This window comes from Crocuta crocuta, unplaced genomic scaffold (genome assembly GCF_008692635.1).
Source record: "Crocuta crocuta isolate KB4526 unplaced genomic scaffold, BGI_CrCroc_1.0 scaffold174, whole genome shotgun sequence".
Lineage (NCBI taxonomy): Eukaryota > Metazoa > Chordata > Mammalia > Carnivora > Hyaenidae > Crocuta > Crocuta crocuta.
The window spans coordinates 4,427,489-4,449,533 of NW_027530330.1; the positions used below are offsets into that span (position 1 = coordinate 4,427,489).

The 22,045-nt window shown below is 34.4% G+C and overlaps 1 long non-coding RNA gene across 4 annotated transcripts in view; it reads right to left on the reverse strand.

The window, feature by feature from the left end:
- The window catches only part of LOC144232809 (uncharacterized), a 108,805-nt gene that overhangs the window by 63,300 nt on the left and 23,460 nt on the right, over positions 1–22,045 (reverse strand). For all 4 annotated transcript variants that reach the window (XR_013335524.1, XR_013335526.1, XR_013335525.1 and 1 more), the window contains exon 2: positions 10,204–10,345. This is a non-coding gene — a long non-coding RNA (uncharacterized LOC144232809). The remainder of the gene's footprint in view (positions 1–10,203; positions 10,346–22,045) is intronic.

The following is a 22,045-nucleotide window of genomic DNA, read 5'->3' on the forward strand; positions in this document are numbered from 1 at the left end:
TTAAAAGGTGGCGTACTAAAATCATCCCCAATAAAGCCAAGAGTAATACAAATATAACTGAAGGTCACCAATAGTTTGGAGAGTATAGTTCATGCAATGAGTTTCAGAAGAGTTTGCTAATTAAATTGTGTAAAAGAAGAGAAAGAAACTATTATTATTTATAGACGATATAATTTTATGCTTAGGGAATCCAAAAGAAATAACTCAATGTTTATTATTATTACTACTACTATTATTTTTATGTGAAATAGGATGTCATATCTGAGAAAGTAAAAGTTGGAGCCTCTAAGTTTTAATGAGTGATTGCATGGTGGTAGCAAAACAAAGGAATTACTGCAGTTCTACATTTTAACTTTAATTGTGATCTATTTCTCTCTATCACCAATACAATGATTTTACTGAAGGTCACCACCGTCTCTGGTGTGGGTTACTGTAACAACTACATTGTTCTTCTTTTTCTTTTTTTTTTTAATTGCTTAATTTACATCCAAGTTAGTTAGCATACATATAGTGAAACAATGATTTCAGGAGTAGATTCCTTAAGGCCCTTTACCCATTTAGACCATCCCTCTCCCACAACCCCTCTAGCAACCCTCTGTTTGTTCTCTATATGAAAGTCTTTTATGTTGTGTCCTTCCTGTTTGAACAACTACATTCTTTCTTCTCTAATCAATAATCCTCACAGCTGTTGGACTAATTTTTTTTTAAGTTGAGATATAATTGACATAAACCATTATATTAGTTTCAAGGGTACAGCATAATGACTTTATATATATATACATAATATATATATATATCATATATATATATTTCAAAATGATCACTACAGTAAGTCTAGTTGACAACCATCATTACACAGTTAATTTTGTTTTCTGGTGATAAGAAATTTTAAGATCTACCCTCTTAGCAAATTTCAAATGTAAAATATACTATTTTAACTATACCTACCATGCTGTACATTATATCTCCAGGACATTTTTATTTTTAACTGAAGTTTGTGCCTTTTGATGACCTTCACATATTTCACCCACCCCAGCAACCACAAATCTGTTCTTAATATTTTTAAGTTTGGATTTGTAATTTTTTTAGATTCCACATATCAGTGAGATTATATAATATTAGTCTTTATGTGACTTATTTCACTTGGCATAATACCTTCTAGGTCCATTCATGCTGTCACAAATGGCAAGATTTCATACTTCTTTATGGATGAATAATATTTCATTGTACACATATGCCAAATTTGCTCCATGCATTCATCCATAGACGGACACTTAAGTTGTTTCTATGTCTTGGCTACTGCAAATAATACTGCAGTAGACATGGGGTTGCATATATGTTTTCAAGTTAGTGCTTTCATTTACCTTCAGATAAATACCCAGAAGTAGATTTGCTGGATCATACGGTAGCTCAATTTTTAATTTTTTGAGCAACCCCCATATAGGTTTCCGTGGTGGCTGCACCAGTTTACATTCCTATCAACAGTGCAAAAGGGTTTCCATTTCTCCACATCCTGGTAAACACTTGTTATTTCTTATATTTTTGATAATAGCCATTCTAACAGTTGTGAGGGGATATCTCATTGTGATTTTGACTTGCATTTCCCTGATAACTAGGGGTGTTGAACACCTTTTTGTGTACTTATTGGTGATCTGCATGTCTTCTTTAGAAAAACATCTGTTCATGGCCAACAGACACATGAAATGATGCTCAGCATCCCTCCTCATCAGGGAAATACAAATCAAAACCACACTGAGATACCACCTCACACCGGTCAGAGTGGCTAAATGAGCAAATCAGAGGACTCTAGATTCTGGCAAGGATGTGGAGAAATGGGCACCCTCCTACACTGTTGGTGGGAATGTAAACTGCTGCAGCCCCTCTGGAAAACAGTGTGGAGCTTCCTCAAAAAATTCACAATAGAACTCCCCTATGACCCAGTAATAGCACTGCTGGGAATTTACCCAAGGGATACATGAGTGCTGATGCCTAGGGGCACATGTACCCCAATGTTCAGAGCAGCACTCTCAACAATAGCCAAAACATGGAAAGAGCCTAAGTGTCCATCAACTGACGAATGGATCAAGAAGATGTGGTTTATCTGTACAATGGAATACTACATGGCAATGAGAAAGAATGAAATCTGGCCATGTGTAGCAACGTGGATGGAACTTGAGGGTATTATGCTGAGCAAAAGAAGTCAGGCAGAGAAGGACAGATACCGTATGTTTGTATGTATAGGAGGATTAGACGGAACTTAACAGAGGACCATGGGGGAGAAGGGAAAAAATAGTGGGGGAGAGGGAAGGAGGCAAACCATGAGAGACTCTTAAATGCTGAGAACAAACTGAGGGCTGATGGGGGTGGGGAGGAGGGGAAGAGGGGTGATGGGCACGGAGGAGAGCACTTGTGGGGATGAGCACTGGGTGTTATATGGAAATCAACTTTACAATAAACTATTAAAAAAGGAAAAAAAAAGAAAAACATCTGTTCAGATGTTTTAATTGGATTACAAACAAAAACCTCTGCCCATGTTTTAATTGGATTGTTTGGGGTGTTTTTGTTATCAAGTTGAAATGAGTTCTTTATATATTTTGAATCTTAACCCCTTTATCGGATATATGATATATAAATATTTTCTCCCATTCAGTAGGTTGTCTTTCCATTTTGTTTTCGGCTTATTTTGTTAAAGTAATTTGAGAATAAGTGAGTTCAATAAAGTGGACCTATATAAGAAAATATGCCAATAGGTTTTCTTTATGGAAAAAAATAAAAAGAAAATGGAGAAAAAGAACAAATATATATTAGCAACAAAAATTGGTAATGTTATAGTTTGAAAAAAGATATGAAAACTATGAGAAGAAACATATACAGACTTACTCAAGGACATACAGGAAGAAATATGATTTTCCCAGATGAGAAGACTTAACTGCATTCAGATATAAAGGATTTATATTATTAGATTTTATATATATGTACATTATTATTAGCTAATAATAATATATATTATCTGATAAGTGCAATGATATTCCAAACAGAAGCTTGATCTTTTAGTTCCTTTTAAAATCTGATAAGTGGATACACAAGCTAAGAAATTTTGGAAAAAAAAAAATGAGAAGAGATGTGGCCCAGCAGATAATAATATGCACTTCCTTGTCATAAATATAAAGTCTAATACAAAGAATAGAATTTAAGAATAGAGAAATTAATAACCAAACTAGAATGGAGTTCAGAAACAATGAAAGTATATATTAGAATCTATATATGATAAATTTGATAAATTTGGCATTTCACATGAGTGGGGAAAGGAAGTTTTATTCAATAAGTGGTATTGACACATATGAAAAAGAATAGTTGAATTCTTATACCACATTTTTACCATAATAAATGACAGATCATTTAAGATGTAAATGTGAAAACAGCAAAACTGTAATCAAGTTAGAAGGAAATATAGAAGAAAAATTTTATAACGGAGCCAATACAAGTCAAAATAAGTCAGATACCATTCTTCATGTATCAGCTTGACAAAATTAAAAAGATTAAGTTGATTTAAAAGTGGAGAAGCAGATACTCTTCAATGTTGTTAATGAGAGTACACATCATTAAAAATGAGCGCATTCTATGACCCAGCAATCATACTTTCATACTTCTAAGAATCTATTCTTTGAAAATAATGAAAAGAATACCAGTCAAATTTTTGTTTACAATAGCAGAACACTGGAAACAACTTTAAAATCCATAAGGGGGTAGTTAAACAAATCATAACATGTCTATACAATGGAATACTGTGCATTTATTAAAAACAATGAGGTGGATAACCAGGAAATATGTCCTGAATATATTGTTAAGTGCTAAAAGCAATCTTTCAACTATTATGCAAAGTATAGTTCTATTGACAGGCTTAATTGGTTACTGCAAGGAGAGCACAGAAACTGGCTGACTCTGCAACCCTTGGCTCCTATGTCTCATGCCCTGACATTATAGTAGGGTTTGTCTCCAGGAGTGAGCAGTGCTTGGGTCAAAGAGACATGTAACCTGAAAAGGTGTTGACACCAGGGAATATTTGGCAGATGTTAGGGCCAGAAGACGAGCTGCTGAGACATTATTCCCATCTCTTCGGGAGATGATTCCACCCTTCCTCCCAGGTCAGCTACCAACCGTTGGATTTCTGAACTATACAGATGAGTTTTGATGAAAACCAACACCATGAGGGAGAAAAATGAAGAAGGAATTAATAAGTGAGTAAAAATAACTACTTCTGCAATCAGAAAAGATACTTAAATGAGAAAAGGTGAAATCATGCTATTTGCATCAATGTGGATGGAACTGGAGGGTATTATGCTAAGTGAAATAAGTCAGTCAGAGAAAGACAGATATCCTATGTTTTCACTTATATGTGGAATTTGAGAAACTTAACAGAAGACTATGGGGGAAGTGGAGGAGGAAAACAGTTACGTTTAAACAGAGAGAGAGACAAACCATAAAAGACTCTTAAATACAAAGAACAAACTGAGGTTTGATGGGGCGGTGGGGAAAGAGAGGAAAAAATGGGTGAAGGGCATCAAGGAGCGCACTTGTTGGGATGAGCACTGGGTGTTGTATGTAAGCGATGAATCATGGGAATCTACCCCCAAAACCAAGAGCACACTGTACATCCTGTATGTTAGCCAATTTTACAATAACTTATATTAAAAAAATAAAATGTAATTATCCTTAAAGTGATACAGGAAGGTATTTCATTTAGGCAGTAGGGACAGAAAATTATGAAAAAGAAGTAATATATATTTGCTGAAATTAAAGAACAACAAACCTTGATATATATACTAAATAGCCATTGTTACAAAAACAAATCAGTGAGTTGGGAGTCAAAATCGACAAATTTTCCCAGAACACATCAAAAATGTATAAAGTTTAAAAACAGGAAAAAAACACTTAGAGACATAGAGAAAATTCCCAAGAGGCCAACATCCATCTGGTACTGTTTCCAGAAGAAAAGTCTTCAAAGAATAAAAAGGAAGTCATTGTAGAAAAAATCTGAAAGGATATAGTCACAAAATAATTTTACAGTGATTACAGTGAAGTAGAGTTGAAGGGGGATGGAAGAAGGTTAAGGAAAATTTTTAATAGTGAAAAGTGCTGAGTGGTTTAAAAATTTTGTGTTGTAACAAAAGCTATGTTTATAGAAAGTGTGGATTCAGTTAATCATACAAAAAATATTTTTATTACCTCATAAAATATTAAAGTATACCCACAGTTATCTTTTTAGATAGCTACCCAGATCAGGTAGACTTTCGCCAGCTATGAAAATCACTATTCTGTTGTCCAAAGGAAGCAAAAACTAAGAAAGCACAATGCCTGACAAATTTCTGTCTTAATAAGACTTACTCTATCTTATATACTATCAGCATAATAAATTCATCAGCATAATTCTACCTGTACTGATTTTAGTAAAACATGTGACAATTGTACCACAAAGAATTTGTTTTACTCTACTGTAATCATCTTCATGTCTGTTTAGTTTGGTAGTAGTTTCAAACAGATGTAATGTGAGAGGCCAAGTCATCATAACAAGAAGTGGAATCTTGAAAACATTATCTGGATGATTCTAAAAGACCTCCTACTTATCATCTTGGGCATTTATTCCAAATGATTGATTTGTTAATACACTATAACAATTTTCTAGTTCTTTTCCATTCTTACAGCTGTAGTCTTATCTTAAATGAAGAATGACAATCTCATCATCTTTTTAGATAACTACAAGTCACATCCAGACAAAGAAATAGTGAGGAGGGTTTTCCCTTCAATCTAGTAGGAGGATGAGGATGTTTAAGGTGTGTTTGTTAAAAGGGGCATAAGACAGAGCTCCAAATAATTTCACTTGCCACTTTCACCACTATCAGTTTGCTTCGAAATTGTATCTTGGGATCCACAAATCAAATGTAAACATTCTCACCTCGTGCCAAAGTGTATGGATGCCAGTGGAAAAAAGAAAGGCTACTTGAGAACGGCAGCCAAGATGGAAATGGTGCCAGGATATAGAGGCCAGAGCAGATGGAAGCAACAGAATCACCAAAAGTAGTGCTGACAAGGGAGATGAGTGAGCACAAAAGACAATGTCCCTTAAATTTTGTGTGTGGTGACAGACTAAAATTCAGCCTATTTGTAATGTAAGTAATAGAAGAGGCATGGGCTCAAAGCTGAAAAGGGTTACAAAGTCAAATGACAATTTTTGAGATTGTTTTATGAAATGGCAAATAAAGGGGCACCTGGGTGGCTCAGTCGGTTAAGCATCCGACTTCGGCTCAGGTCATGATCTCACGGCTCGTGGGTTCGAGCCCCGCGTTGGGCTCCGTGCTAACAGCTAGCTCTGAGCCTGGAGCCTGTTTCAGATTGTGTCTCCCTCTCTCTCTGACCTTCCCCTGCTCATGCTGTCTCTATCTCTCTTTCAAAAATAAATTTAAAAAACATTTTTAAAAAATTTAAAAAAAAGAAAGAAAACATAAAAAAATTTGGAAATGGCAAATAAGAGTCAATAATCACGAAAAAAACCAAGTGAAAGAAACCAAGGTAAAGAATGAATATTTCAAGATAATTTCTTTCTTTCTTTCTTTTTTTACAAATAATTTATTGTCAAGTTGGTTACCATATAACACCCAGTGCTCATCCCCACAAGTGCCCNCAAGAGTAATTTCAAAAGCAGTTTCTTAGCTTTGGGTCAGTTCCTTAGCAGCTTCTAGGAAGACATGCCTATGCTAATATATGCAGAGGTAACAAATCTCCCTGAATTTTCCACATAGTTGCTTCCTGTTTCTGTTTTTCTCCTGCTATGAAGATTTGATCTCCCAGGTGACATTCATTTACCAATGCCCCGAAAGCTAAAAAAAACAAAACAACCAAAACAACAACAACAATAAAACAAAAACAAAAATACTCAAATAAAAGTAAGTAGTGTCAATCTGAAGTGACGTGAACTGCGACAGGAATTTGTGTGTATGTGTGTACTTTTGTGTGTTTCCTTTAAACAATACCAAAGCCTCAGTTCCTTCATTGTTAGGTGTTAGGCTTACTCCTTTTCAAGAGAAAGCCATCTTCCCTGTTGGTGTTCCCCTACAGGCAATGGAACACTGTAAAGTTCTATTATCTTCAAAGCACTTCTTTGGTAATTCCCAAGACCTCATCTCTCAAGCCAGCAGTGCTGCTGAGCAACTGTATGTATTCTTCAGAATCCGAATTACTGTCCACAAGAAATGTGGCTCCCCCTGTCCCTTTTAAGTCCTTCTCTGTGTACTTTGAGACAGCATTTGAAACATGGCCCATATAAAATGTCACATGTCTCAGAAAAAGCTTTTACTTACCCAAAGGCAGTTGTGGTTAAAGAAAAAAATAAGCAAGTCTTGGTCTCCTTAAACATCTTTGTGCCATTTTCCATCCAGATGTTAGGTGCTGTCCTTTACTGCCCATCAGAAGTGTAGTGACCTTTTTCTCCTACCATCATGTTAAAGACTGCTTTTATATTAACCATTTACACTTTAGTATGAATTTTATGTATATATAGATGTATGTATGTATGTATACACACACACATTTTCCAAGAGAGCATGTGCAAGGGGGGTAGGGGGGCAGAGGGAGAAAGATAGAATCCATATCTCTGCACTGACAGTGCAGAGCCTAATGTGGGGATCAATTCCACAACCCTGGGATCATGACCTGAGCAGAAATCAAGAGTCAGATGCTTAAATCAATGAGTTACCCAGGTGCCCATAGTATGAATGACTTTTATTGTTGTAATTTTTCCTGGATAATTTCATTTAAACCTTGTGTCTAATTGTATGAAAAAAACATTTTGTCCCTCATTAAATTAAGTTTAGTTACCTTATAAAACTTGGTAACTATGAATTCTCATATTCCACGATCTTTTCTCTTGATCCAGTATCATTCTCATTTGCAAGAACCTAATATTTCAGTGATCAAAACTCACTTACCCTGTGCTTCTTCCCAGCCTCAGGTCTATCTAAACCTCCAGGTGCTTAGAGAAGCACCATATCCACATGGCCTGAAGTTCTACTTCCTTAAACCCTTCATTTTATAAATTACTCAACTGGAATTTGGAAACGGGTCAGGAAGAATTGAGAATGAGAATAGTAAAGTGAACAGGAAGAAGATAAGGATACTGATGTCCTGAAACTTGAAAAGTGAAAGATACCTGTATATTCCTCTTCCTTTCCTTCCCACTACTTCCACAGAGCCAGAGACATCTGGAGCAGGAGGCAGTAAAACTCAAAGCAGGGAAAGAGAAAAAAAAAACGCTAGTGACAAAGTCCTTACCTCCTCCACATTGTGGATTCCAGGCAGTAGCACGCCAGAACTGAGAGGGGTTATATAGCTATAAATGAAGTTTGAAAGTGGTCAGCATTTTTAATAATCAGAAAAAAATAGAAAAGTGGTAAGTCCAAGACATCAAATTGGGTAAAAAAGTAGAACCACTTTTAACTGAGTGGTTTAAAGGGACAACAGAAGAAACAGAAATGGTGTCTTTAGCATCCACCCCAAAAAGAGGTGCACATGCTATGCTTCGAAAAGTTATATTTTGTTTGTTTTCATTTAGGAGGAGGAATATTTGAGGCAGAATTGTCTGGGAAGCAAGATGACAATGGCATTAATAACTATATTCTTAATTTGTCACTGGTCTTGAAGAAAGCAAGTGCAATCCAGAGACTAGTGTGTATATATATATATATATGTATATATATACACACATATCTCAAGTATCCTGAAAAACAAGGAGTCAAAAAGTGCTCAGTAGAATAATTAGTGATGCTAGCCATTTATGTTAAAGCTTGATGAAAGAGCAAAGTACAAAAACAAAACAAAACAAAACAAACAAAACAAAACAAAAACAATATCAGTAGTCTTTACTGTAAAACTCCTATCCCCACTGAAGGGTGGAGACAGCTTTGGGCTGATGGGGAAAAGTCCCTGGGAAGCCGCTGTAGATGAAGATGAGAGAGAAAGAGTTCTGAGGAGTCAGAATGAGTACTTTTCCTCTTTAAGGAATTATAGAAGAGGAGAGTATCAGTAGAATTATTTGTGAAATGACCACAATAAGGCAGCTGTCAGAAGAATGGGGTGATACCTAGATTCTTTATTCAAACCAGTAGATTCTTAGGTAGGCTTTACCTCATAAAGTAAAATTACCAGAGTTCTGCCACTTGCTTTGATAATTTTATTATTTTTAAAAAATTTTTAATATTTATTTTTGAGAGGGAGACAGAATGCAAGCAGGGGAAGGGCAGAGAGAGAGAGACAGAGAGAGAGAGAGAGAGAGACTCAGAATCTGAATCAGGCTCCAGGCTCTGAGCTGTCAGCACAGAGCCAATGTGGGGCTCAAACCCACGAACCATGAGATCATGACCTGAGCCAAAGTCAGACACTTATTAAGATGAGCCACCCAGGAGCCCCTGGTTTTGATAATTTTAAAGCATGTCAGCAAATTCTTTGATATTATTCTCATTAAAAGTTGTAAAGTCTAAGTCCCCTCCCCTTGGAAATCCACTGACTTTGGTGACTGTTAACAGACTCAACAGCGTCCCTGCATGAATTTTGAGTCTAGGTCATAAAAAGAGATAAAACAACACTTGGCTCCCTCTTGGAATGTGGCCCTGGAGCTCTGACCCTCCATGGATGACCTCCAACTACCCTGAAGACACTGTGCTGCAGAGAAACAAAGGGAGAACAGAGAGACAGAGATGGTATGAGGAGCCTCAGCTGTTGGCATCTTCCCAGCGTAGGCACAATAGAGAAACGAGCAAAGCTGCCAGGTGATTCTGGCCCATCAATATTTGACTGCAACCATGAGAGATGCCCTGGGTGGAAACCACTGAGCCCAGTCAACCCTAGAACCAGGCAACATAATAATAAAATGTGAATATTTTTAACCCACAAATTGTTGTTCTGACATGGTTTGTTACACAGCAATAAATAATCGCAACGCTAGTATTCAGCAGTACTTTATAAACAAGGCTGAACAGTCACCTGGGATATAGGAAAATATAGAAATTTAATGTATATGCCTTTGTTATTGAATCATCTTCATACTTAGTTTGGAGTATGATTTATACTTTACTCAAAATTAATTTATCAGTACATGCATATGATTCATAAAGATACAAACTTATACTTGTGGGTGATTCTCAAAATAATTACCTGATAAGCACATGCCAAAAAAGTATTTGAAGATCACTGCAACACCATATCTTCAGCCAGGAACCTGAAAATTGGGTTCTGGTCTCCATTAGGTCCTGTTAATTTTGTATGCTTGAGCATACCTTGGTACTGGTTTCCTGATCTGCAAGTGAGGATTTATGATAATTATATCATATTTGTAAAGGCAAATTTCAAAGCTGAAAAGTAATAAAAAATGAAATGTCTTACTAAATCATATTTTCCCAAATGTTACTGTTTTAGGAAAAAAAGCTTTGTGATGTATCAGGAACCAGGATAGACTTCCTAATCCTAAGCTATTTTTTTTTTTTAAGATAAAACTCAAATTAATTTGATTCTGGAAAGCTAATTACAATACAAGGTTTTTGAGACACTTTTTTCCAATATTATCATCAGTGCTCAGCTCAAAATGTTGTCATAAATGTTTGATTTAGGTTTGAAGTTTGATTTTGTTTATTTGTTTGTTTTTAAATAGCCTTAAAAAAAACAGATTTAGATTTACAGAAAAATGAAGAAGATACTGTACAGAGTTCCGGACCCAGCTTCTCCTTTTATTATTATCTTACTTTAGTATAGTACATTTGTTATAATTAATGGATCAATACCTTATAACCCTTTTTAGTTCCAGGAGTCTATCCAGAATGCCACATTACATTTAGCTGTGTTGTCTCTTTAGGCTCCTGTTGCCTGTGACAGTTTCTTAGACTTTGTTTTTGCTTGATAATCGAGACAGCTTTAAGTAGTACTGGTCAGGAGTTTTGCAGTATCTCCCCTGGCAGGAATTTGTCTGATATGTTTCTTATGATTATACCGTGTTTATGGATTTTGGGAGAAAGAATATCATGGCATTAAAGTGCCATTTTCCTCACAGCATATCAAGGGTACATAATATCACCATAATGTATGACTATTGCTGTTGATATTAACCACCTGAGTTAGTGTTTAATAGGCTTCTCCATTATAAAGTTACTCTTCCCACCTGTTTCCATATTCTCTTGTTTGGAAAGAAGTCACTATGTACAGCCCATGCTTAAGAAGTGAGGAGTTGTGCTTCTCCCTGAGGGCATAGTATCTATATCAATTATTTGGAGTCCTTATACATAAATTTGTTCCCTTCCTACCGTTATCTATTTATTCAATCATCTGTTACAAAGATATCATTAAGACAGGACTCATGAATATTTATTTTATACTTTGGATTATAATCCAATACTACTTTATTTTATTGCTTAAATTGCTTCAGTTTTGGCCATGAAGAGCTCTTTTAGTTGGCTTCTGTTTCCCTTTGACACACTCCCATCTATATGGATTTTGTTTATTTGTGAGCAAATATTTCCTTATTTACTGGCACTACAGAGTAGTCCAGACTCATCTTGTGTAATTCCTACTCCAGTTCTAGAATCAATAATTTCTCTGGGAAGCCTTAGTTACCATACTTTGTGCCATCATGAAGATATGCAATATATGCTTCTTTTGCGCCCAGAAAATATTATTTAACCTACAATAAAACCAAAATGTCATTTAACCTACCATAAAACCAAATGCATTGAGATTTTTATGATTTATCATAATTATGTAAAGGATCTGATAATAAAGGCACTGGAAACATGAAGAGACTCTAAGTGTAGAAATAAACTGGTGAGATTAAGAATTTACTTATAAAGACTCAACAGTATTTTACCAATGATGATCATAAAAAAAGATAAAGGTCAGAAAAATCCACACTTCAATCCTCATTCACTGATTCTAGTTGAAACACCAAACACAGTAATGAAGAAGTATACACAAAAGCTGAGGGGGTAAAGTTTTCTTGTGTATAGTAGGATGCTACACTGTTAACTAGTGAGATTCTACCAATTCGTAGCAAATATCTAGAGGCAGAGGAGGACAGACAAGCAATATTAGGACCACTCCAAGCTTATCAGCATTATCTGCACCCACTTCGACTATCAGAAAAGAAAGAAGCCATCTTCTAAAAACAACACTAGAAATTTAGGTCTGGAAAAGACATTAGCAGTGATATTATTAATATTACTGTATTACATTGTTAGCACTGCCATAACAAAATGCCACAGACAAGGCTACTAAAATAACAGAAATTTAATTTCTTACTGTTCTGGAGGCTAAAGAGCCAAGATCAACGTGTTGGCAGGTTTGTTCTCTTCTGAGACCTCTCTCCTTAGCTTACAGATGGCCACCTTCTTGCTGTGTCCTTCATATGGTCTTTTTTTCAGTACTCACGCATCCCTGGTGTCTCTGTGTGTCCAAATTTCCTCTGCTCATAAGGATACCAGTCGGAATGGATTAGGATGCAGCCTAATGGTCTCATTTTAACTTAATCATCTCTTTAAAGGCCCACATCCAAATATAATCACATCCTGAGGTACTGTGGCTTCGAGTTTCAACCTATGAGTTTTGAGGAAAAGCAATTCTGCCCATAACATAGGCCAAACTCATTATTTTGCAGATGAGAAATCTAAGATTCAGTGAAGTAAACAGATTCATCTAGGATTATAAAAAGTTGAAATTTAAAGCCAATTCCTTCTTTTAGGCCACAGCCTTTATCTACTGTGCTGTGTCTAGAAGAAACTATTTTAGGACTAAAATGACAGTGGAGGACATGGAAAATAGTAATGGTGTATTAAGTTTTATAAAATATGATCAAGTCCAAGAGAAGATAATTCATGGAAAATTCAAGGCATAGTCTAGTCTCATTTCTTTTTGTTTAATTAAGAGGTTTAATTATGAAGTAACTTCAAAGTAAATAATATAATATCCTTTATACAAAGTTTATTTTAAATAAAAGTTAAGGACACAGTAAAATCCCAACCCTCCTCCATTCATCATCTACTATCCTGAACTTGGTGTATATCATTCTCATGAATATTTTTGTAATTGTATTACATATGTATATATACATTAAAAATATATACTATTGTTTCTGTTTTAAATTTTACATAAGTAGTATTACAATATATCTTATTTTTTACTCATATTTGTGACAAACATATATACTGAGATAGGTTGATATGTTCATTTATTTTAATCAAGAAATTGCATCAAGTACATTGCATAAATAGAACACATTTAAAGTTTAGTTATATCTCTATTAGGTAACAAGTTTTTCCACTTTAAACAGTCTAGACTTGAATTTTTTTTTCTTCTGAATGTTTAGGGAAATGTTTCTAGGTTGTAGACACAAGCATAAAATTACTGGTTGGAGGCTATGCACATCTTCAACTTTTTTAGAACTAATAAATTGTTCTCCCTAGTATATTAGTATGTACACCCACCAGCAACCCCTCAGAGCTCCAAGCAACTGATATTTTACCAAGATTTGTGTTACCCGACCAATTAATTTTGTTCATCTGATAGGTATGAAATTATATTTCACTTTGATTTAATTTGTACTTCCCTACTTCCTAGTTAGCTTAAACAGCTTGTCAGCTTATTGTTTATTGGCTACTAATTGCCCATTTGTATCTTTTGCCTACTTGTTCTGAATTGTTCATACTTTTTTTTTTATTAAGGTTTAGAAGTTCTTTATAGAGTTTGGATATTAATTCTTTGTTGGTTATATAGTTGCAAACATTATCACACCTTCTGTCCCTTTTAGTGAGCCCATTAATAAATGTTTTTCAAAATGTGTTTTTGTACAAACTAACATTAAAGTGTACAAATCTTAAGTGTAGAGATCAATGAATTTTTACGTATTTGTGTACCTGCGTACTCATCACACTAATCAAGGCATAGAACAATTCCAGCACCTCAGCAGGCTTCCATGTGTCCCTTCCCTGTCAATACTTTCTGCAAAAGTTATCGGTATTCTGACATCAACCATGACAGATCAGTTTTGCCTGGTCTTATGTCATAGGGATATAAAGATACAGTGTCAACTCCTGTAACTGGCTTCTTTTGTCAGCGTTATTTGTGAGATTCATCCATGTTGAGAGTAGCTTTAGTTCATTCTTTACCACAATTCATTCATTCTCATGCTTGTGGCCATTTAGGATGTTCCTAGTGATGGGAATACTAGAATCACGATTATAAGTGCTGTAAATATTATTGAAGGTGTGGATCTGCTTGGCCATGGGGTAGGCATTTGTTTAAAGTTGGTAGAAACTAACAGAAAGTTTTACAAAGGAGTTATCTCAATTTACAGTCTCATCAGTAGTATATGAATGTTCCAAATTCTCCACACCCAATGTCAACACTTGGTAGTTCAATCCTTTTCATTTTAGTCACTCTAAACTAGTCATTTTAGTCACTTTAGAATAGAAGTACCTCATTGTGGTTTTAATGTTTGCATTTCCTTAATGACAGTGAGCATACCTGAATATATTTACTTGTTACTCCTTTATAGTTTCTCTGTGTTTTCTTGTTAACATATCTTAATGCTATTGGATATCTTACGCTACTCCAATAGAATAAAGATATGTTCTTTTAAAATGTTTAGTTTTGGTGTTTATATTTAGTATATAATCTACTTGGAATATAGTTTTATATTGGTAAGAGGTAAGTTTCTAGCTTTGTCTAGCTTTGAGTAAAGCTTTACATATTTCCAAAGATACAGCTACTTATCCCAGTACCATTTATTGAATACTCCATCCTCAGTTTACTGATTCAGTAATACCTTTTTGCCTTGATTACAATAGCTTTTAGAATATGTGTTATGATTAAAGCAATGTCAGAAATAGACAGAAGAAGAAGAAGAAGAAGAAGAAGAAGAAGAAGAAGAAGCAGAAGAAGAAGAGGCAGAAGAAGAAGAGGAGGAAGGGGAAGGGGGAGGGGAAGGGGAAAATGAAGAGGAGGAGGAAGGAAAAAGAAAAACAAGAAAAGAAAAAAGAAAAAAAAAAACCATCAGAACACATAGAAACACACCGGCATTGATCTAAGAACTAAGATCTGACTTTTGATGATCTTTATTATTCATGTTTCTATTTCATTTCACTTTCTTATCTTCATTATATCCTTCCCTCTAGTTTCTAATTTTATTCTTTAACTTCTTTAGTTGAATGCCTCAATCATTATTCATCACTCTGACTTCTCTTCAGATGAATTTAAGGCTATACATTCTCTTAACTGCTTTGAGTGGCATCTAGTAAGTTTTGATATAAAATGTGTTCATTGTTATCCCCCAAAGCAAGGGAATCAAGAGCAAAAATAAATGATTGGGACCTCNTGTTCGTTGCTATCCAGTACTAAATAATTTCTAATTTACATTTTTATTTCTACTTTGGCCTATGAAATATTTAGAAATATGTTGTATTAATTACCTAATGTGTAATGAATTTTTATTATATTTTTATATTATGTATATTGCTTTTAATTTATTTAATTATTTCTATATATTTTCCTGGTGAGGGAATGTTGCCTGTGTAATATTGATTCATTTGTATTTCTGAGACTTTTTTCTGGTTGAGCATGCAACTAATTTTGGTACATTCCATGTGTTCTTGGAAAGAACATGCATTTTATAAAGATTGGGTACAGGGTCTAAAACAGTCCATGGGTTAAGAAGGTTAATTGAAATGTTCAAGTCTTCTACAGTCTTATTAATATTTCATTGGCCTAATCTATTTATTAACTGAATGGGATTTAAAAATTCCTCATTATATTTGAAACAAAAATGGACACAAACACCTTCATTCTGAGGCTATATTCTTAGTGTATTTAAGACTGTTATATCCTTCTGGTGAATTGTTGCTTTTATCTACCTATTGTTAGAAAAAATGAAGCAGTTTTTTTCTCTAAAGGTTCTATTTGGTTCTTCTAAAAATATTTTTAAACTGGTATTTCTTCTTAATATTCTAATGTCTTCTTTTATGTCTTCAAACAAACATATTTAGTCTTTTAAACTGTTCTATTATACAAAGTTCTGGAGGTTCTATTCTTCCTGTTTGTTATCTGTTATTTTTTGGGGGTCATTTTTATGTGGATTCCTGTACGATGCGGATTATGTAGTCTAATTTCACTATGATTCTGCAAAGACTTCTGCAAGATATTCAAGAGTATCCAGCCAGGGGCCAACTTGTATGTTAATCTCTCAGTTTGCAATTTCAGTTTCAATTTGGATCCCTAACTTGCAAGAAAAAGAGCTAGGAGTTTTGATTTCTCAGAAAAGACCACTACTGTTGTGTTTTAATTTTATTTCCATCCACATCCTAGTTAGAGAAAACTCTCTTATTGCTAGAGATGGATTTTTTTCCCTTAGTATATTATTTCTCTCAGTAGCATAGCTTTTCAGGGATCATGGCTTTTGTATTGATCTTGGTTCCAAAGGCCTGTCAAATCCCAGGCCTCATATTTGGTGCCTACATGAGACTTAAAACACAGCTCCTTGATTACCAGGACTGAGATCTCAATAAAGGGCATGGTAAATTAATGCACTTAGCACTCCAGAAATCAGTTCCTTCTTCATTTTTGGCACGTTGGTATTTCCTGTCTTTTTCTGAACTCACTGGTTCATTTAAAAATTATTAAATTTTATTCATGTTAGGAGGAGGAGTATAATCATACCTTCGTTTGTTTTCATCAGGCATACCACTGGAAGCATCCCATTTAACTTAAGCATCCTATATAACTTGTATATGAAAACGTAAGAGCTATTAATTCCCTATTTCTACATTGAAATACAGACTATTTAAAAGACATTTCACATGGAGGCAAACAACAAAAGCTTGGGAAAATCATTTACAAATTACTTTGCAAGTGAAGTAAATAGAAAAGTATTCAGAATGTGTTCTGTACCAATATTGCCTTCACACTCAAAGTTAGTACAAATATTGGACCCATTAGCTTAATACATTTACATACATATTAATTATACACATGGGATAGAAACATACAGTTCTAGATTATTGGTTCAGTACCCTGCTTACCCTATTTAATTGCTTTCAAGTACATTACATGTGTTCTGTGATTTCATTTTACCATGTGACTAGAACACACTAGTTTTTTTTTTTAATAAAATGAACACACTATAGGAAATATACATGCAAAAAGGAGTGACAATCGATCTCATTATCTTTTCATTACATTAATTACAATATTTTTAAACATTTATATGATTTTTATTCTCTGGCAGTGTGTGATTAGGAAAGATGTGAAATCAACATGATAAAGGAGGAGAGAGAAATTTTTCTGGGATGGTAGACTTTCTGTCTTGCTTCCAAGCAGACAAAGGAATTTATGGTCCAAATGAGATCCCAGTCACTCATAGATTTTTGTATTTTTTCATGCTAAAATCTCTTCTAAAATGCTGTTAACAATTTACTAGATTGTTTAAATCACCATGTGTTAGCCCATGTTGCATTTTGTAAAATAAAAAAAAAAGAATTTTTCAAAAATTTTGAATAGTTTGTTTTACAATATGCTTTGAAATTTTTATAAGGCAGATGGTGTGAATCTTGATTCCTTTTTCTACTATAGGTACTGATTTCCGCTAATCCATACGTAAACTTCAACCTAGTTCTCCTATAGCACATACCTGACAAACAACGGTATGGAATTAAGGCACTAGGGCTAGAAATACAACAAAGCTAACTGGCCTATAAAACCCAGCTCCCTGGCCTTATTAACACTGTACTTTAACTTCAAAATATGCTCAGCTGTGACTTCTGGAAAACTTACGGTGCACTAAGGAAATCTGTGTGAATTAGATCATCCTCAGCTGACCAGGGAAAGCAGGAAGGCTCAAAAATACACTTAGTCCAAACAAATAGTTCTTTGTACTAATCAGACACCAAGACAACTATGAGTCACACATTAGCACAGACAAGGGTGATATTTAAACGAGGCACTGCAGTGGTTCAGAGTTTAGACTGCTTTAAAGAACCATTTGATAAACATCAGCATAATCCCACTGTTACCAGACTGTCTCAAGCTCTTTTCAGATGTATTTTCAAGACTAGATGATATTAAAAAAACTAACTTTAGATTAGATGCTGGAAAATTAGTGATCTTTATAAATAGATATTTATCATTACTATCTAATGCTTTTATAATAAAATTTGCCTAAAATACTTAACACATTTTACAAGTGCTTTTATTCATTTTTCCCAGTGCTCCTATAAATTCAACAAACAGTATGATTGTGTCTTCCTCAAAGAGAAATTAATGTAAATTCATGAAGGAGGCAAAAGATTAGAACCACTCAAATTTTCCTATTATTTCAAATCAAATGATGATCGCTCTCAGTCAAGAATTCTGAAATGATTTCATAGCGTAGTTCACATGACCTAAATCAGCTTCTGCACCTATTTACACTGGCACATATACACAAAAAACAAATGACAAAGGGAAGGGAAAAGCTATATAATTCTAGAAGATCCTTCTCTCACCCCTTTCTCTCTCTTTCTCTCTCTCACACACACAGATACACACATACATTACTCCCATTCCTCTCTCTCCCAGAGATTACCTGGAAATGATCATTGAAAGAAGACCTNAAGAAGATCCTTCTCTCACCCCTTTCTCTCTGTCTCTTTCTCTCTCACACACACACAGATACACACATACATTACTGCCATTCCTCTCTCTCCCAGAGATTACCTGGAAATGATCATTGAAAGAAGACCTGAAGTCAGGAGAAAAGGAGGAGAAACCATTAAGAAGAACAAAAACCTGCTGGGCAATTTTAGGAAAGTACTAGTTCTAAGAATTAGTATTTCTGAACTTTAAATAAAAAATGCATATGTGTGGTTATGTGTGTGCATTTACAAGAAAGGATTCATATACTACGTATTATTTTTAACTTAGTTTAATTTTAATATATCAATATATTATGATCACTTTTCTTTTTTTTTAGTTTATTTTTGAGAAAGAGAGAGGGCACACATGGGTGCATGTGCATGAGTGGAGGAAGGGCAGAGGTAGGCCCTAAGTGGCCCCAATGATCATCTTTCAATGTCAAGAAATAGTCTTCTACAACTTCATTTTTAATTGTTCATTTGTATTCTATTAGACTGATGTGGCATAATATAATTAATTCATTAATCCTCCCTTCTGGATATTTTAATTTTAAAATAGTCAAGTGGTCATTTGTCCCTTTTTCATTCTTGGTCTTTCAAGCTTTAGTCCCTCTCACCAACAGCACCCTAATTTCTAGGGTAACTCTTTTCCATTGTTTTAAATTTTGGGGGAGAAAAATTCTCAAAGACTGCCTTCCATTACAGAAGCCAAAGGGAATAAATGATCTCTTTTGGTTCAACAGCTAGGTATCGTTGGCAGGTAGCCTAAATTTGTCCTTGTCATGGGACTTGGAACACAGTCTTGAGTTAAGTACAGAAGGAAGATGTTAGAGGTTGTTCATCTGAACAGGGGTGTGTCTGCTAAAGTTGTGAGGGCATCTGGGCCAGACCTACTGGCTACAAGACTGCTTCTTTCTTCTTCCTTCCTGATAACTTGATCCTTATTGAATCAGCTTTCCATTCTTCTGGAGACCCTTTGGAAGCCTCATAATAAATAAATAAATGTCTGTGGAAGTCTGATTCTATAGGATTAACTAAGAATTTCAATATAAAAGTCTCTAATAAAAACCTGGTAGATACATTTAGCACTTATCCATTATCATTTCTTTAAATTTTAGAAGTACTAATTTTGCAAAATTCTAATTAAAAAAATAGTGTCAGGGCACCTGGGTGGCTTATTCTGGTAAGCATTGCAGTTCAGCTCAGGTCATGCTCTTGTGGTGCATGAATTCGAGCCCTGTATTGAGCTCTGTGTTGACAGTTCAGAGCATGGCCCCTACTTCAGATTCTGTGTCTCCCTCTCTCTCTGCCTCTCTCTCTCTCTCTCTCTCTTACTCTCATAAATAAACATTTTAAAAATATAATAAAAAATTTTTTAAAAACTGTGTCAAATTGCCTTCTAAAAATAAAGCATAGAGGTTAGGAATGATAGCCAACCTCCTACTGTATAACCCTATGCAACTTATCTCTGGGCCTCAGTTTACTCACTTATGAGATTAATCAGAGCAGCAATTAGAGCTACAGTGAAGAAAAAAAGAGAGAGAATATATACAAAGCTTAGCACATACTAAGCTACTAATCAATGTTAGATTTTGCTGGAAGAATGTACAAATTATGCTCTCACTAGCAATGTCTAGGTGTGCTCATTCACTCTTCTTCTGCTTTCATTTGGCTCTCCTTTGGTCTCCTTTATCCATTTTAGTATGTTGCGCTATGATTTGAATTCTTTGCAGGGGAATTATGCATAATTCTGGGCTTCATCTTGACCCTCCCTTTAACTCAGTGATAGATTATACAAAAGGCAGCCCAAATTTAGAAATCCTTCAATATAGACCATCAGATTTTTTCTAAAAATTTAAGAAAAAGAATATGTTAAGAAAACATTGCCATACTGCCATAGTTATTATTTAACTTTTAGTTACATTTTTTAATAACATCAATCATCCTTACAATTTCTTAGTTTACTATATTTTGATTTAATTACATATGTGGAGATGTGATCTCACAATCTTTTCCATGCTAAGGGTAAACATCTTAATCCAGCCCTCATTCTGAAAGATAGTATAAAATGAATTTAGAGAAGTAAGTCAAAAGTCAGGCACTAAAAAATAATTTTGCATACAGCACTGTAAGGAAAATAAGCAGAGCCATGATTAACAACATCAGAGTAATAAGAATTCCTTCACATGGCATGAGAAAAGAAAGGAAATTTAAATGTAAAAACTGAAGAGAATTTAGTTAGATGTAAAATAGGGTCAATGTAAGAAAAGCTTCCAGAATCTCAACTGTATTGTGTAACAGAGACACCTGCTGGTTATTATCTATTTCACTGTTAAAATTCTCAAAAGCATTTGTTCTTTCATTCTGTATCCTGTTCCCCTGGATAGTCTCTAAACCACTGAAAATTCACAGCATGAACATAATGATAGATTCCTATAAAAAGATAATTAAATCAATGGAGTGTATTTTTCACTTTGAATCTGGAGAAAAATCTGTGCTAGCAAGACAACTTTGCTGATGCCATTTTAATATAATTACATTAAAACTGCTTTGCGTAATGTAATAACACTGCTCAAAGTTAAAGTATACCATAAAACTCTCCTTTACCAGAACAAAAATAACTAGTGTTTGCTTTTTGAAAGTGCATAATAATAGTATGGTTAATGACAAAGATAAAAATGATACAACAAATGTACTTAAGATACCAAGTTAGTCCTTTGTCTTAGAAAGAATGTAAGCCATGATTATGTAGAAATAATAAAGGCTTACCTTCTAATATTATATACCAGTAAAAGACAATGGTTTATTTTCTCTCACTGCTATAAAATTTTCACCATAGATGTGTCTATATCAACTATAGTGGTACTTAAAAGGCAACAGACATCAACATTAATCAGTTGATTGAGACATAAATTGGGACTTCTATCTCAAAGAGAACTTTAACTCAGTAAAATTTTTTTTTCTAATTCAGATTAACTAAGATATGAATAAATATACTTCTGGCAAACAAAATATAATTTACATTTTCCTTAGCACCCTCAAATCTCTTGCTTTGAAAACAAAGATTTAAAAAATATTTCAAAACCAAGAACTACATTCAGAATCTAAAATGGCTGTGGCATAAATTTACTCAGTGAGATATTGTTCATGGCAAAATTTACAATGTGAGTAAATACAAAAAATGCTAATTGCCATCAATTAGTTCATCAATTGACATTTATTAACCCACTGTGTTCAATACTAAGAATTGTAAAAGATGCAGAACTGTAAGACACTATTTTCAATTCTAATTGGATAGACTACTTTATCTCACATGAACTATTGTACAAAAAGTCATCATTTAATGCTAAATC